This window comes from Lipotes vexillifer, unplaced genomic scaffold (assembly GCF_000442215.2).
Source record: "Lipotes vexillifer unplaced genomic scaffold, Lipotes_vexillifer_v1.1 scaffold426, whole genome shotgun sequence".
Classification (NCBI taxonomy): domain Eukaryota; kingdom Metazoa; phylum Chordata; class Mammalia; order Artiodactyla; family Lipotidae; genus Lipotes; species Lipotes vexillifer.
Window position 1 is genome coordinate 1,415,669 of NW_006779491.1, and position 5,321 is coordinate 1,420,989.

Genomic DNA, 5,321 nt, shown 5'->3' on the forward strand with positions numbered 1-5,321 from the left:
TCCTAGCGCCTGCCGCTCCCTGGCTGTGTCCCGGGCTCCGTCGGTGAGAGGAGCTGCCGTTGACGCCACAGAGCCAGCCCCAGTCTGTTCAGGTAGGAAATGCCGGCGAGAAGCCGCAGGGACACCCGGGCAGTCCCACTGCGGACGCAATCCGAGCGGGCCTCAGTTTCCCTGTGGGTGCAGAGGGCAGATGGGGTTGGCCTGGCGCGAGCGGCGCGGGCGGGGCGGGAGGAGTGCGGCCCCGAGAGGGCACGGGCGGGCGGGCTCTGGGCCCAGCGGGTCCTAGAACCCGCCGGCTGTCCCGGCGGACCGGCTGCAGCAGACTCCTGGGCTAGGGCGGCATGGCTGCCCGCCTTGCGCCGTGCGCGCACGAGGGTCCTAGAGCCCGCCATGTTGCGGGCTTTTGTCCCAGGCGTGCGGCCTGTCAAGCACGGTCCCCGGCGCCGGCGGCCCCCCTCCCCGGTCGAGGTCCTGGCCGCCCCTCCCGCGGTCCTAGAGAACGCCATCTTGCCGGCCTTTGTCCAAAAAGTATGGCCTTCGGTCCATTCATTTGTTCATTCTGTCATCCTTCGTTCACTCCTTCTTGCCGCATTCTCCGATTCCTCGTTTTCCCAGGGCTTTTCCTGAGAAGAGGCAGCCCAGGGCCCTGCCCTGCGGGTCTGTCTGTCTGCCGGGGGCTCCGACACGTAGACAGTTGCAGGGAGCGAGAATGCGCAAGGTTTCCGCAGCTCTCGGCTCTAACGACCTTAAAACTCCCACATGCCTCAGAGACCTCATTTTACTGTTGAGAAAACGGAGGCCCAGAGAGCCATGGCGCTCTTACCTCTATAGTCTTATTAAGTATTCCTGAGGGCACTGGGGAAGCAGGTATTTGAAAGATGCAAGAGTTTTCCCACGGGAGAAGGCAGAGGGAACTGCATATGGAGATGTATTTAGGTGGTGAAGTTTGAGAATTGTGGCTGGAGCTAAGGTCGCTGTCGGGAGGGGCACACTGCCCCTGGAGGTGAGGCTGGAAAAGTGGGTTGGGATTAGGTTGTGGACTGACCAGATTGGATGCCTAGATGATTAGTTCTTATCTCTGCATGGTTCACAGTTCCCCATCTGCCGTCTCACCGGATCTCTCATGGCCTGTGAGGCCTATTGGTAACTACTTGTTTAGAGGTGCAGAGAGGATAAAAAGTGGCTTTTCACCTCATCACTGCCCGCAGGGTTCTAAACTCTGGGAATTAAATCTCTGCATCCCTGGCATTTAGAGCCTGTTCATGCAGCAGGACATCTCCCGCCCCCTAAATTCAGTAGTAAACAAAGACAAAGACAAGCCTCCCTCACCAGAGCAATGAATTCACTGTGGGGTACTGGGGGCGATATTTGGACCCTGTGAACTTGGAAAAGCAGAGAAATTCAGTCTTACAAACTCCTACTATGGAGGAGGCAGAGGCTATAGACCTGGGTTCAAATACCGCCTCGGAGGTTGATTTGTTCGGTTTGTTTTGGGCACCAAGCATGGTTCTATGTGTAGAGGATACAGAATAATAAAGGTTCCTGGCTCTTTGCCAGCCTAGACTCTCAAGCTGGAGACAGAATTAACAACTGAACCATACAATGTATAAGTGCTAGCAAAGCAATAAGCAGGGGACAGAGGGCAGAAGTTTGGGAGGCAGAGACCACCTGGCTTTGAGTATTGGCTGTGACTATGACTAGTTTCTTCACTTCTGTGTGCCTCAGTATCCTTGTCTGAAAAATGGGGGGAAAATAATACTATTTAACTTAGTCTGTTTGGGCTAACATAACAACAACAACAACAAAAAAAAAACATAACAGACTGGGGGGCACAACAGAAATTTATTTCTCACCGTTCTGGAGGTTGAGGTGTCTAAGATCAAGGTGCTGGCCAATTCAGTTCCTGGTGAAGGCTCCTTTCTTGGATTGTATGTGGCCACCTTCTGTCTTAAGTTCTCACATGGCCTTGCTTCCATGCATGCGCACATTCATCCATAACAAACTCCTAGGCCATCGTGAGGCTTAGCTTGAGTAGCACACATAAAATGCTTAGAATGATACCTGGTAAATTTGCAAGGAATGTTATCCACATGAGCAACATGAAGAAAATTAAACAGGAGGGGGATAGAGAGTGATTAGCAGGGGTGCAGATAGCATTAAGAAAGGTGGTCAGGAAAGCCCTCTTTAAGGAGGTGACAGGGAGCTGAGACCCAAATGGAATCAAAGAGATAGCTACACAAAGACCCTCAGAAATCATGTTTCTAGCAGAGGAAACTACTAGTGCAGAGTCCCTGAGATGGGAAGGAATTTAAGTCTTTGAGGGGAAAAAGGGGGAGCCTGTGTGTGTAGAGCCTAGTGAGCCAAGGGGAGAGGAGTGGGAGATGGGATAGGCAGGAGTTAGACAGTTCAGGGCCTTGCTTGCCATGGAAAAGATATTGGTCTTTGTCCTGGGAGCAGTGGAAAGTCTCATGATTTGGCTAATAAACCTTAAGGAAATGAAGACTGGTAGAGAAAGAGCCCAGCCCAGGGACCTGAAGACTCGTGTTTGAGTCTGGGCTCCTTGACTAGCTATGTGTCCTTATGTAAGTTTTTTCCCTTACGGGGGCCTTAATCTCCACATCTGAAAAAGAGGTGTATTAAAAATGCCTCTCTCCTAGAAGCTTCTGAAAACCTAAGGTTCTTAAATGAGTGTTAGTTGGAATGACCCAGAAAGCATGTTTAGAATAGATTTCTGAGTCCTACCCCATGCTCCCTGCATGATTATTTTCATGCAGGGAGTTCACAGAATCACTCTAGGGAGTGGTGGGTGGAAGAGTCCTCCGTGAAGAGCTGATGATGGGTTTTTTGTTGTTGTTGTTTTGCGGTACGCGGGCCTCTCACTGTTGTGGCCTCTCCCATTGCGGAGCTCCAGATGCGCACGCTCTGGACGTGCAGGCTCAGCGGCCATGGCTCACGGGCCCAGCCGCTCCGCGGCATGTGGGATCTTCCCGGACAGGGGCACAAACCCGCATCCCCTGCATCAGCAGGCAGACTCTCAACCACTGCGCCACCAGGGAAACCCCTGATGATGGGTTTTTGTTATTTTTTTAATACTTACTTTTTTGGTTGCACTGGGTCTTTGTTGTGGCATACAGGCTTCTCTAGTTGTGATACGCGGGCTTAGTTGCCCCGTGGCATGTGGGATCTTACTTCCCCAACTAGGAATCAAACCCACGCCCCCTGCTTTGGAAGGCAGATTCTTAACCACTGGACCACCAGGGAATTCCCAATGGAGGGGTTTTAGACAGGGGCCTAGCCTACCTGACCCTTCGTTCTTTATGGAGCTTGTGCCTGGCACGCCCCTACTATTTCCCCTGGGAAGTGCCTTAGGAGGAGGGATTTACCCCTCCAGCTACCTGGTTTCTGGCTCACAGATGGGAAGACTGAGGCCCAGAGCTTGGAACCCACGGTTCCAGCCCTCAGAGAGGGAAACAGAAACATAAAGGGTGCTGGCTCTGGTCTCCAGGGACTTCTACAGGAATGAGAGGAGACCAAGATGTAACCTGAGCTCAGGGTTCTGGTCATCATGGGGCTGGCCCAGGTAGCAGATAAGCCTGGGAGGGCCCAACTACTCAAGGTGAATTAAACACCTGGATTCAAGTCTCAGCTGCATGAGTTACTAGGTATGTGACCATGGGTTAATCACTAACCTTCTCAGAACCTCAGTTTATTCGTCTGTAAAATGAGGACAATAATCCTTATCTCATGAAGCTATGAGAGAATTAAATAAGGTTGCACACTCAGCAAGGTGTCTGGCTCTGAGAAGATTCAGTAATTGAGGGCAGTAATTATTCTTATCTCATTCAGCCCTCGCCCAACCCTGTGAGGTAAGTGTTATTACCTCCCTTTTTTCAGATGAGAAAACTGAGGTCCTACAGCATGAAGTAAATTGCACAAGGTCACAGCTAGGAAGTGAGGAAGGTAAGATTCAAAGCCATGCAGTTTGGCTTCGGAGACTGCACTTGACGACAATGCTAAATTGTTTCTCTGGGCCTCAGTTCCCTTATCTGTGAAAGGGGGTAATAACAGAACGTTTTTCATGGTGCTGACATGAAGTGCAAGTTAATACATGTAAAAAGGTTAGGATGTTGTCTGTTGTTTAGCAAGTGTCCGGTAAATGTGAGCTATCATTTTCTTTTTTTTAAATATTTACTTATTTATTTGGTTGCACCAGGTCTTAGTTGTGGCAGGCAGGCTCCTTAGTTGTAGCTCCCGGGCTCTTAGTTGTGGCATGCAAACTCTAAATTGTGGCATGCACGTGGGATCTAGTTCCCTGACCAGGGATGGAACTCGGGCCCCCTGCATTGGGAGCACAGAGTCTTATCCACTGAGCCACCAGGGAAGTCCCAGGCTCTCATTTTTATTAAGGAGAAACTTTATCAGACTGTCCAGAGATGATCTAGAAAGGAGGTAGTGAGGGCCTCATCCAAGGATAGGCAGATTCCCTAGAAACTAGGCGGAATTCCAGCCCTGGGGAAGGCTGGGCCTCAAGCCCTTTAACTTACCTTCCAGCCCTAGGATTTAGTGGGAAAAGTGAAAAAACCAAGCTGAGGGTGGAGCAGAGCTGTGTGGGATGTAGGCCAGAAACCAAAGGGGAGATGCAGGAAGACCTTCCTTTGGGAAGTAAGGCTCTTTTTTTTTTTTTGCTGTATGCGGCCCTCTCACTGTTGTGGCCTCTCCCATGTGGAGCACAGGCTCCGGACGCACAGGCTCAGCGGCCATGACTCACGGGCCTAGCCGCTCCGCAGCATGTGGGATCTTCCCGGACCGGGGCACGAACCCGTGTCCCTTGCATCGGCAGGCAGTCTCAACCACTGAGCCACCAGGGAAGCCCGGGAAGTAAGGCTCAAAGGAAGGATTGGTAGGATTCATAACAGCCAGGAAGGACCTGGGAACTTGCATGGTGTGATGGAAGCCATGAAAAATTCTTGAGCAGGGGACAGAGCATCACATGGTACCTTAGGGAGAAGACTCCGGCTGCCCGTGCACAGTAGATTGTGTGTGTAGGGGTGGGAGACTGAGGCAGGGCCACCAGGCAGAAGGGTGCTGATTCTAAAGATGCAGCCCTTGCCAATCACCCAGGGACTCCTGCATCCTCCCTGGGTCATAACTTAGAAGACACCAACCCCTGAGGTATACAGATGAGGAAACAGGCCTAGAAAGGAGTGCTAGAATCCAAACCTCCTACCTCCCAGCCCATCTTTTGGACACACCTGGCTCCCCTCCCCTCTCTATAACATTGTCCTTCCCCCGACCCTGGCTGCCCCAGCAGCTGCTGAACC

At 51.6% G+C, this 5,321-nt stretch overlaps 1 protein-coding gene across 1 annotated transcript in view; it reads left to right on the forward strand.

Annotated features, from left to right (window-relative positions):
* Positions 1 to 5,321, forward strand: part of ZNF668 (zinc finger protein 668) — a 9,161-nt gene continuing 3,840 nt past the window's right edge. Inside the window, exon 1 of the mRNA XM_007452696.1 lies at positions 1 to 92. The gene's annotated coding sequence lies outside the window, so the exon portion shown is untranslated. The remainder of the gene's footprint in view (positions 93 to 5,321) is intronic.